The sequence below is a fragment of the Lissotriton helveticus genome, chromosome 5_1 (genome assembly GCF_964261635.1).
Source record: "Lissotriton helveticus chromosome 5_1, aLisHel1.1, whole genome shotgun sequence".
NCBI classification, from domain to species: Eukaryota; Metazoa; Chordata; class Amphibia; order Caudata; family Salamandridae; genus Lissotriton; species Lissotriton helveticus.
This window is the reverse complement of record NC_136065.1, coordinates 1,332,484,715-1,332,497,836: the sequence shown is the minus strand read 5'-3', so window position 1 is coordinate 1,332,497,836 and position 13,122 is coordinate 1,332,484,715.

Here is a 13,122-nt window from a genome sequence, read left to right as displayed (position 1 = left end):
AGTAGAGAGCATTCCCATAGTCCAGCCTGGATAGAATGAGGGACTGGACTATGGTTTTCTTCACAGTTTCCGGCAACTGGGGAAGAATTTTCCGGATTGTTTTTATTAGACCGAAGCACGTAGCCACTGTCTTTTTCGCCTGAGTTTTGAAGGAGAGCTCTGTATCTAGCCAGAACCCTAGGCTTTTTATCTCCGTTTTGGGGGTGGGCCCGGGTCCCATGCAGGGAGGCCACATGGAGGGGGTGTTAAAGGAGGCCTTTCTTCCGAGCAACGGAAGTGGTTCTGTGTAGTATATATGCCCCTAACACTGACCAAGCTCGATTTTTTGATTGCCTGACGGGATCGCTGGCACACTTTCTAGCCGGCCCCATAATACTGGGAGGCGACTTTAACTCGATCACTGATGTCTTCCTAGATCGGTCATATCCACCATTGGTTGACTCCCCGGTGCGTAGGCTAGCTTCACATAGACAGGATTGGCAGGAAAGGTGGGGCCTTCTTGATGTGTGGAGGGAGCAACATCCGGACTTTAGGGACTATTCTTTCTTCTCAGCACTGCATGCCTTACATGTTAGGATAGACTCCATCCTCTGTAGTGGCTCCTTGGCTGCCTTGTCAACCCACACGGAGTACCTAACCAGGACCATTTTGGACCATAATCCCTTACTGATGACGATTAGGTGGCAAAGGGTAAGGTCGGCGGTCCCGACGTGGAGGCTGCGGCCTGACACATTAGAGGACCCGGTGTTTAGTGATAGAGTCCTTCAGGGCATTGAGAGCTATTTTGCTGAGAATGAGGGGACTGCGGCCACGAGATCGATTGAATGGGATGCGATGAAAGTGGTGGTGAGAGGTGTCTGTATGGGCAGATTCATGAATGAAAGGGAGTCGGTCTTGGTTGACCTGGAGAAAGCAGAGAATGTGTTGAGAGACCTGGAACAGCGTAGCCCTGAGCGACCTGACTTGCAGGAGAGACTGATGGAGGCGAAAGAGAGGGCTGCTGCGGAGACGGAACGTCTGAGGTGCTACGATTATAAGCTTTATCTCACCAAGGTACATGCGGAGAGAGATAAGGTGGGCACATTGCTGGCTAAACTAGCTAATCAGGAACCTTGGTGTAGCCCGGTTATGGCCATTAAGGCGGAAACGGGGGTGATGGTCTACTCTCAGACAGGGGTGCTACAGCGCTTCCAATCGGCTGGAGGATGAAACCGCAAAGTCTTTGGGTGGCCCGATAACGTTGTCAGAGATTCGAGTGGCCATTAAGCAGATGGCCATAAATAAGACGCCGGGGGTAGATGGATTCCCAATTGAATTTTATGTGAAATATATAGATACTCTGGTGCCCAAGCTGCTGACGGTATACTCGGAGGCCCTGTCGCTCGGGCGACTGCCCCAATCGATGAGGGAGGCCCTAGTGATACCACTGCTGAAACCTGGTAGGGAGGCCTCAGATGTGACATCGTACAGGCCCCTCTCTATGTTGACAGTGGACTATAAGATCCTGAGCCATATCCTGGCCACGAGATTGTTACCGCACATGACCACGCTTGTACATGGGGACCAAGCCGGGTTTATACCTACTAGGAACACCTCCGTAAACATCCGCCGCCTGGTCCGCCTATTGGACGGTGCGTGGACGGCGGATCAAAGGCCAGCAGTCTTATCTGTAGACATCGAAAAAGCCTTCGATAGCCTTGAATGGACATATCTCGACCAGGTGCTTGAGAAGTTCGGCCTGGGAGATGGCTTTGGACGATGGACGAGGGTTCTCTACTCATCGGCCACTGCCAGGCTGCGATTAGGTTCTGTCATATCCTCCGATTATCCGGTGCACAGAGGAACGAGGCAGGGTTGCTTGCTCTCTCCCCTGTTGTTTGCTCTAGCAGTGGAACCGTTGGCAGCGCGAGCAAGGGAAGGAATATGGTACAACGGGATTGAGCACGGTAGGGACATCCATCATATCTCACTGTATGCTGATGATCTCTTATTGTACCTAGCGGATACGGAAGGGGCTCTGGAAGGGGCTGTGGAGTTGCTGTCACATTTTGGTCGGCTGTCGGGCCTCAACGTAAACTGGAATAAGACTTGTGTTTACCCATTGAGGGCAGATACGCAGTATCCCCCTCTTACGGTGGATGTGGTCTGGGAGGGTACGTGCTTCACCTACCTGGGTGTTCGCATCTACCATGATACCATGACCCTACTAGATGGTAATGTAGGGCGCTGTTTGCGGGCCCTGAGGGGGTGTATGTCATTCTGGGCCTCCCTCCCTTTGTCGGTGCTGGGCCGGGTGGCGCTACTGAAAATGGTGGCACTACCGAGGTTGCTCTATTATTTCCGCACCCTTCCGACGTGGATCCCACAACGGATCTTTAAAGAATTGAGAACGATGATTATTGGTTTCCTATGGGGGACTGGCCGGCGTAGGGTTGCATTGGATACTCTGACACGACCCAAACTCGAGGGGGGGAGGGCAGTCCCCGATTTTGAGTTGTATTACCTGGCGGCTCAATTGCAAGTGTTGACACAAAACGTTGCTAGAGAATTTAGAGGCCCAGACCATACACGGGGGGCAGGTATCCACCGACACATCTTGTCGTATATTGTCATGCAACAGACACTGGAATTGAGGACTCTGACTGCAGAGGAGAGGACCCTTCGACTATGCTGGCATAGGAGTTTGAAACGGGTGAAAGCAGCACGGCCATACGCGCCGGAGATTCCTTTGGGGATGCTGACAGCGCTGCCGCATGGGGGTGACTGGTCCCCATTGCTGGACTGGGAAGAACTGGGTCTACATGTCGTTGGGGATCTATATCGTGACGGAACGTTGATGCCGTTTACGGTACTGCAGGATCAATTTGGGCTCCCAGATGGAAGCTACCTCTTGCATGCGGCAGTGGTCGCAGCAATGCAGAAGCACTGGAGGGGAGGGCTGTCGGAGCCGACCACGACCATGGCCTGCCAGTATGTGGTAATGGCAGCAGGGACATTCAAGGCAGTGACCTGCCTCCACTCCAGGATGCTGCATGAGGGATTAGATCCGCTAGCCAAGCTGAAGGCAACATGGGAGGACAGTGTAGGCAAACCCATACCGGACACGGTCTGGGCCATATTTTGGAACGGACGTGGAAGGGTTGTAGGAACGCCCATTTTCAGCAGGTGCACTTCTTCATACTACATAGGGCTTAATTGACCCCGGGGAAGATCAAACGGTACTTTCGAGTGCAAGATGCGGTGTGCCCGAGATGCTTGGCGCCTGAGGTTGAATTCGACCATCTGCTGTGGGGTTGCCTGAAACTGGGGACATATTGGCCTGCTGTGGGGGAGCTCCTGAATGTGATTACTGACCGGGAGGTGGAGTTTGACATGGCGGCCTGTCTGCTGCTTTGGTTCCCTCATACGGCTAGGACGAAAGTCACAAGCAAATTTATTGACCTGGGACTCGTTCTAGCCCAAAGAGAGATAACCTGGCACTGGAAATCCAGGGAGGGTCCATCGGTGCGGAGATGGATGAATGAGCTGTTGAAATGGTCCAGGTGTGAAGGAGTGATTAGAATGCGACTGGCTACCAAGTCGGGTAACGAACAGAGTTTAGAGAAAGCGAGGGCCTGGGAGGTCATAGTACAGGCCTTGAAAGACCACATGACTGAGGATGAAGAACAGGAAGGATAAGCGGAGGGGGTTCCACGGGGCTTAGTTGTATGAATGTGCATGCCCGATTAGTAACGTACTCTTGTGCCAAACACACGGTTGCCACCCACATCAGCAGGGGGTTAGGGGAAGGGAGGGGAGTGGGAGGGATAGGTGGACCGCAATAGTGCACCGCTGTGGAGAGGGGGGAAGCACCAGTAATATGACCAGTTAGCGGGGACTGATGGATAGGGACCCTTGGGACCCAAGACATAAGGGCACCTCAAGGGCTTACTGAGGGACCTTAGGAATCACCAATGTGGGCAGCGATAGTGTAGACCTGACACAGCGAACACTGGTATTCTGGCGTCACCCAAACAGGATAGTTGACTGTGCTTAGCGGTGCCTTGGGGAAGGGAGTTTGTTGGTATAAAAGCGGATACTATATTATGCTGCTGACCAGACATTTCCTGGAATCGGCCACTGTGTACTCTGTCTGAACTGGCTGATATGCCGCCCTGCCTCCGGGATGTGGGCTAAATGGCTGTGTGCAAATTTATAGATACAGAGGTACTTTATGGTATGATGATTATGAAGGTTGACCTATTTCGATGTTTGTTTTGTACATCTGCAATAAAAACTTCTTTTAAAAAAAAAATGGGGAGCTGCAGGATACACAAAGCATTGCAGGCAAGCAGTACCCAGTGGAGAAATGGATCGCCTCCTGGCAAGGACTGGTCCACCAACAAGTGGGAAATCAGCAGGATGGCCTTGTCTGTCCACCTCCTAGTGGGGCACCACAGGGACAGCTTCCAAAGCACCCGCCTCTCAGCAGTCTCCCCAATGACAGTGGGGTCCACTGTAGAGCTCAGCAGGGCAGCAGGGAGAAATACGACCAGTTAGTCTCTGTATTATTTCTCAGCCCAAGGGGTGCAGCAGGTGCGCAGGAGCCAGCAGTACTCCAGGCCTGATACAACCCAGTGCTACAGCCGACTATGGCCTCTGGTGTGGTACACAGAACCCACTTCACTTCTAGGCACTGGTAAGGTTGATGGAGTGGGAAAAGGGGGGCCAAGCGGCAGAATGGGAAAAGTGTAACGCCTCCCAGTTACGCCCCTAGCGCTTGTCAGCATGGTTTCAGCACCGCTCCGGGGTCCACTGTCTCCATAAGAGGCTCCAGCACTGCTAGTAGTGGTTAGGAGTCAGTCCAGGGGCAAGTACCAGATCAAAGGGGATACAACACGGTCTCCACAACGCCGTAATTTTACAATGCGGCCGTTACAACGACCGCGTTGTTCACACGCGTACCATTACATCGCAAGTCGTTTCAACGACTTGTTGTAGGGGGTGTGCTGGTGTTGGATTTACAATCCAAAACCTTCTTTTTTTTTTTTACAGCCAATAATACATTATATACATTTACCAGGCAAAATAATATGAACAGCCACACACAATTTCCTGAATCCAGGGGGGGAGAGAAAAATCAGACATATACGAGAAATCTTATTTGTAAACTGCAAACTTTGAAATATAAACTAAGCCCTAGTATCCCCCAAATGGTCAATTATAGGGTCCCATACGTCCATATCTAGTTTCCGTTTATGCCGCTCCTTGAGAGCATACGCGCTATATACCTTAGGTTACAAATAGAGTATAACCTTCTTCTCCACATTTCAAATGACGGTGGTTCTTTCTGTCACCATAATGTCGTTATGCATAAGTGCGCCACTTCAACGGCTATAAATACCAGATACCTATATTTATGCATCGCGCCACTAACCATGGAGTCTTCCAAAATTCCCAGTAGCATAACAGTAGGAGTGATCCTAATCTGAACACTTGTAACGTTAGTTAAGAAGGCCTCTATCCCCCTAGTCAAATGCTTCAGCTCTGTGCAAGTGAAGAACATGTGTAAACTGTCAGCCTGTCTCCCCAGCACTGTGTACATTTGTCCTTATTTAACCCACCACAGCGTGCTATTTTGGCAGGGGTGTAGTATAAATTAAATATGGTCTTATAATGCTGCATATGAAGGTTAGAGGATACCAAAAGCTTTTCAGCCAAAGCAATCGAGTCATATAATAAATCCCTAGCCTGCGACAGTCTGACATTCCATTTTAAATTCTACGCCTCCAGATCATCAGGTTGCCCCTCAATGAGAAGCTGATATCCAGTACCAATCTTCCCCCGGTCCCTAATTGCCTCTAATAAGTTGTTTTTTTTAGATACAAATCTTATATTTGTTTTTTTTAACAGATAATCCCGGACCTGCAGATATTTTAAAAAATCCGCTTTAGACAGTTCAAATTGGGAGACAAATGAGGAGTAAGATCGTATGCCATTTTTATCCACTAAATCTCCCAGCGTTAAAACACCCTTCCGTCTGCATCTAGCCATTATGGTATCTGAGAAGATGGATGGCAATAATGCTGACGATACTGTAGGTGTATAAAAGTTTTTCTTGCCTATCTGCGTATACCGTAGCACCTGAAGCCATACCTTATGGGCGGCACGCACCACCTTAAAGTGTGTTTTCTGATAGTAACTAGGCTCTATATTTAGGACAAAACCCCTCTCCGTCTCAGAGCCAAGAAGCATTTTGAAGATCTGAGGAAGCTCCGCTACTACAGCCTCCCCTTCTCCCATCAATAATATTCCCATATGCTGAAGTAAACATGCCCAATAATAAAAAGTGAAATTGGGTAGGAACGTGGTAAGTTTAAATATTTCATTCCTCCACGAGGTTTACCCTTAGCCCACATAAACTGCGACATATAGACTGTAGTTTTTGTAGCTGCTTTTTAGTAAGCTCCAGCGGTACAGACCTAAAATAATATAACACTTTGTGGAGAATATTCATTTTTAAAACATTACACCTACCCACCATTAATAGGTGCAAGCCTTCCATCCAATCAAGCTCCTTTTTAATTTTACGAACCATGGGGTCCCAGCTGGAGGATATCATTTTATCCAAAGACGCATTCCCCAAATATGTTGCCTCTTCTGTAACCCTACAATCAGTAAATAGAGCTTGTTTTGTGCAAATTATTTGTGTCTTAAGTGAATTTTGTTTTAGTTTTGCCCAAATAAAATTGCTAACTGCTCGATCTCCACTAGGGCCTTAGTTGGATCCAATGAAACTACGGCAATGTCATTGGTGTATGCTAATGTTTTGACATACTCTTGCCCAATCCTCATAGACGGAATACTTACACTATTTTCCAATAAATTTAAATATGGATTAATATAGAGAGCAAAGAGTAGGGGGGAACATGGACACCCTTGTCTAGTACCTCTAAAATTTGGAACACCGTTGGATTCAAGCCCCATCGCGCATATTCGAGCTACAGGAGACTTATACATCATTTTTATTGCCCTGATGAAGCCAGAATCAAACCCTTGCCACAACATAGTTGCCCATAAAAATTCCCAGGAGACACGATCAAATGCTTTCTCAGCATCATGTAAAATTATTCTACATGGGGCTTGCTGAACAACCTCATAATCCAGCAAAGCAACCATCTTATTAATATGGTTGACTGTGCCTCTTCCTGGGATACAGCCATGTTGACGGACCGTGACTAAGGGAGTAATCACTCGAGAAAGTCGCGTGACAAGAATTTTCGCATATATTTTTTCCATTGCAATTTAAAAATGAGATGGGCCTATATGATCCAGGTAATGTGGGCGGCTTATCTTTTTTCTTAACTGGCGGATTTATTATTGCATGCTGAGGACGGCTACGTATAAAATAGGGGGTGTTTATTCTGGGGTGTTATTCACGTTGGGTAGTGCTGGACAAATTTGGGAGGTGGCGAGAAGGGGGGCGATCGACGATGTTACGAGGATTCCCATCGTTCTAGACCCTCGAGTCTTCAGTCTCTACGTGTGGGGTGCTAGGGGATGCTTCCGTCAGCAGAGGAAGCGAAGGGGTAGGACTTGGGGGTGGTCTTGGGAATGGGGGACTGCTGTAGAGTCACGGGGGTGAAAATAAAAAATGAGCCAATAAATGAGTTACAGCCAATATGTGTAATATGTGACCTGTCAGCCTTAGGGTGGTCTTCCCACAAACATTTTGCCTACTCCCCTTCGGTATTGCTGAATGCTTTTTTGTTGCACCTTACCACTGTTAACTAGTGCTAAAGTGCTTGTGCTCACTCCCTTAAAGATGGTAAAACTGTCTTACACCTAATTGGCATATTTAATTTACTTTTAAGTCCATTATTAAAGTGATATCCCATATACACAGGACGGGTAAATTAAATGCTACTGGTGATCATACAGCACTTATTATTACCAACCACTTACACAGCCTCTTAAATATGTCTCAGGCCTGAAATTTGCAGCCTGTAGTGTAAGCTGCCAATTCAACTTGGCAAAATGATCCCATTACAAAGCCTAAAACTCTCTTTTTTACTATATATAAGTGCCCCTTAAGATAAGGTAAGGTAAGGCCCTATAGAGCCGATAGGGCAGGGTGCATTGTAATTATAATGTTGGACATGTACTTTTAGATTTTACATACCCTGGTAGTGAAAAACTCACATTCATTTATCAATACTGCAAGGCTTACCTCTCCCATCGGACAACATCGGGCTACCTTATTACATTTAATAAGTGATAACGTTTGTGTGGGAACAGGTAGAAATCTCATGTTTAGTGTCTATGGAATTTTAGTTTATAAAATCCTCTTTAATGGCAAACTCAGATTTTAAGTACAATTCTGAAACAAAACAACAAAACAAGAAAGTGTTGAATATCAATATCACAATACTAGTAAAGTGGGGGTTGAAATGCCTCATATTCAAAAGCACAATTACCTCGTGTGATGGAAATTATTAGCATCAATATGCTGCAAAAAACTTGGATCTTGAAATGAAAAGATACATTTATATCAATAAGATGACTCCTATACTGCACACGTGGGTGCCAGATGTAACAAACACTATCTTAAAAAAACTCTATTAGTGCATACTCACAGGCAGTAGGGACTGATAGCCCTCCTCTGTGAGCTGGTCATCCAATTCAATACCGACCCATCAAAGACGAAAAAGCACAATCTACAAAAAATAAGTAAATTACACAAACAACACCTCTGATGTAAATCACGATTCTTTATAATGCAAATGTCCGTGCAAACTTCTTAATCGAAGTATGAATGCCGGTACAATCAAACTTTAAATGGCATTCAGGCTAAAGCAATGCAAGGTGTTAATTCAAACCGCTAATTTCACCGGTCAGTATGGCATGCTCGCTCAATGCCCGAGGTAAAGGCAATGTGAGGCGGTTTAAACAAACCACTTGTCAAACCGCAGCAGTGGCAGTATAGCTTACACGCAGAGGTAAACTAAGTACAAGGGGCCTTATTTATGAAGGCCTTGCGCCGCCGGTGCGTGACTTTTAACATGGGAAAAAGTGACGCACCGGTGGCGCAAGCCTTTCATAAATGAGGCCCAAGAAGTTTTGTCCAAGGCATGCCATGCTAGAGCTCACTCTTCCTGAGTGTGCTAAAAAATCTACATTGGCAGAAATCTAACTTTAAATATGTACCTCACAAACATGCACAAGGTTTGGTTGCTTGCTTAATATTGTGGCAATGAGGGGCCATTAATCTAACCACTTCTAAGTCTGACCGAAGAGCCAGCGGGATTGCATTTACGCGTAGGCAAACAAAGTACAAGACACTTATTCAAAGAATGCCGCAATGTAAATTACTCTTCTGCCGCATCAATAGAAATCTTACTTCAATTATGTTCTCCACAGCCATGTGCAGAATTCCTTTGCTGTTCACTCACTGCTCAGAGGAAGTCAGTGACCGATAGCCTGAATTCAGACTCCGCCTATATGAATGGTCATGCTTGATTCCTTGTAATGCACCAAGGAATTCTGAGGCATGTAGTCTCAATGTCCAAAAAATGGGTATTGTAAAGGAAAAATTAAATGTGAATGCTCAAAACACAGGTGGCAAGACATAGCCTGAGGTGGGAAATCATAAATTGTCAGGTGTAGGGACAGCACATCTTGATAAAGTCGGAAAAGTTGTACCACACAGGAAAGTTACATTGCTGAAAAATTGTTTATTTCAGACATTTCATTAAGTCCATTCACACTAGCTTATTGTGACTGCAGGCAGACTGGGACCACTGTAGAAAGGCAGGAAATTCGGGCTCTCAGACCCACTTTTCACTTCACTTCTGAACCTAAGGAAGTAATGTCAGAGGAGACTGCCTGCTGCCTGGAGCCTTCCCTTTTCCTTCAGAGTACTGCCCCGCTGCCTGAGACCTGCTTTCCTGCTTGAACCCAATACTTCCAGGATGACTCCAAGGGCTAGTTGGCTGGCCTCATCATCACAGCCTCAGGGACAGAAAAGGCTCCAATCATCTTTAACACACACCTGGACCCAGCCTGAGTGAATCCTGACCCTCCAACTAGTGTTCCTTCATTCCTGGATCCCTGGAAGTGGTGCTAAATAAGCCCAGAAATCTCAAATTAAAATCGTGGGACTTACAACATTTTCTGCCAAAAAGGGCTCTGAGAACAGAGACGCAAAAGGGACCTACCTGCTTGCTGATCCATTCAAGATGCATCATTGGTCAGCTGCTAGGGTCTTCTCAACAGTGGCAAATCCTATTCAGCAGCTCTTCGCAGAGTGGGTATCCAGCCTCAGGGAGACCTCATCAGCTACAGCCTAGAGCTCTGACCTGCTGGAGATTTTTGACTTCCATATAAAAGACTGAGGGCCTGAATTAGATCTTGGTGGATCTGCTCCTGCCGTCACTTTTCAGTTGGTTAATCCATCAGCTTAATAGGCGGTCTACCCATTCAATTTAGATGCTGGCTGGTCTATGGACGATAGTACGCCTGTGTCCCACTGTCTCTGCCAGAATTTTCCTGCCGCATCGATGGAGACATAGGAAAAAGAAGCTTTCGGGGGGAATTTAGTCCATATTTCAGCCAGGCCACTTACAATGTGCCTTTCCATTCAAAGTAGCTATGTCGGGTAAACCCCCACAGATAAGTTGGCAGTTTCGAAGGGATATAAGATAGAAACTTACCTTTTTTCTTTTTTCCACTTCACTTTTCATCATGAAGTCGAATGTCTAAGTCCTTCTTTTGCTGCTGCTAATGGACCATGAAGCAAATCAACCCCGTTGTCACCAGAATCAAAGGTAAGCTTTTTTTTTACTATTTTTCTTTCAAATTGTCTGTTTACCTCTGGCCTGGACAAGTGCATTTCTTAGTTTCTATTGCAAGCTATTTTTACTAATGTATAATCCAAGGTGTGCAATGTATTAATTGTTTTTGTTTCAAATTTGGTGCAAGCTTTCATCAATCATGATAATGGACACTTAGGCAAAATTTGACATTAACAAAAATTCCTAATGTGTTCATACAGGTGTGATTAATTATTTTTCATAAACTATCAAATTATAAACATATGCATTACACACTTTTCTTTTTTTCTTAGGAATGTTTTTATTGGTATTTTCTTAATTTCAGTACAGGAACAGGATGGGACAGTATCATTCAATAGCAGTAGTTTACATGTCAACAATAAATGGACTTTCATAGTTGGTAGCGCGATCCCCCCACTTCCCCCTGCCCCCCTCCCCAGCCACCACCCCGCTTCGGGTATCACTGTGAGTCGCTGATCAGGAGACTGTAATGCTTTATCCACAGCTTCCATATTTTCTGGAACTTTTTGGGACAGCCCTGTGCTATATATGTCGTCTTCTCTCCTAACATATACATGTCCATTCCCTTTCTCCATTCGTCCAGTGATGGACTAAATGTGGCCCCCCATGTTCGTGCCAGGTCGCGTTTGGCCACCACTAACCCTAAATTCACCAGTGTTAACTTTGGTCTGTGGAGGTCAACCTCCATGTGTATGCCCAACAAAATAAACTGGGGGTTCTGTGGTATCTTTGCCTCTAAAATATCTTCTAGCTCTTTCAGCAGGGTCACCCAATATGTCTGGATATGTGGACATTCCCATACCATGTGGGAGTATGTACCCTCAGTCCAGTTGAATTGTAAGCAGTAGGGCGTGTCAGCCCTCCCTATGTGGTGCAGTCGACCTCTATCATAATATGCCCTGTGCAGGTATTTTAATTGAATCAATCTAAGACGGGACCTGAAGGCCACCTCCCAGTGGTGCATAAGCGCTATTTCCCAATCCAGGTCTTCAATCTCACCTACGTCCCCCTCCCATTTCGATCTCAACTTCATCAAGGAGTCCAGTTTGTTGTTGATAATGGGTCTATATGTCCAGGAGACTGCCTTATCCCCGATTTCGCCCATTAGGAGTCGTCCCTCTAACAGGGCGCATTCGGGGACGACACCTGTGTCTATGTGCTGCATCCTCCACACATGAGGTAACTGCAAGTATTTATAGTATTGTGTCTGGTGCATGTCGTACTCTTTCTGGAGGTAGGAAAATGTGACCAGCTCTTTACGGTGTGTTATGTCTTTAATTTTTGAGATGCCCAGCTAGTCCCACTTCCAGAATCCTCTCAGCTTCGCATTTTCTTTAAGCCACCCCCCCACCCAAAGTTGGGTTTCCCTGGTCACCCGCTTGTCCCACTTCATTTGCCGTACTGCTTTTTTCCATGCCACGATCACAATTCGCGTGGCTGTTAGGCATTTCGCTGAACCCTTCCCATCGAAGAGGTAGTGTGTGTGTGGGCGTCCAGCAAATTGCATGCGTTCCAGTGCATATGTAGGGTGGTCTCCCACGCATGTTCCCATTCATTTACAACAATTAGGTGAGCCGCCCAGTAGTATGCTCTAATATCAGGTAGGGAAATACCGCTATTATATTGGTTGCGTTGTATTGTCGCCAACGCTATTCCTGGGGGTTTTCCGTCCCATAGGAACATCCTCAATGTGTTATCAATTTTAATGAATATCCCGTTCTGGTGTCAGTTTATATATGTTTTGAAGGACATGTAGAAATTTAGGGAGCACTATCATTTTTTAAAGCGTCGCCCTGCCCAGTAACGTCAACGGGAAGGAGTTCCATCTTTCTATGTCGAAGCTTAACTCCTTGAGCACCTTGTAGAGATTGCGATTTAGCGCCTCTGCTTTATCCGTGGTAACATAAATCCCTAGATATTTTATGCCATTGGGGGCTATCTGAAGCTAGCTAATGTGACCATTTCACCCCCCCCCGACTCACTGGATAAAGGCACGATTTCTCCCAGTTAATTTTGTACCCCGCGTGTGCGCCTTATTCTTCACAACTAGCCATGATATTTGAGAGCGTCGTTTCAGGGTTTGTAACATACAGTATTATGTCGTCGGTATACAGTGAGATGCGCTCGTCAAAGGCCTCATTCTCTCCCTCCCGGATACCCGTAGTACACGGATGTGCTCAGATGGCACATGCGAGAGACTCCAACAGCAGAGCAAAAAGGAGAGGGGACAGTGGACATCCCTGACGTGTACCCCGTCCGATCGAGAATTTCCGCGACACTACACCATTAA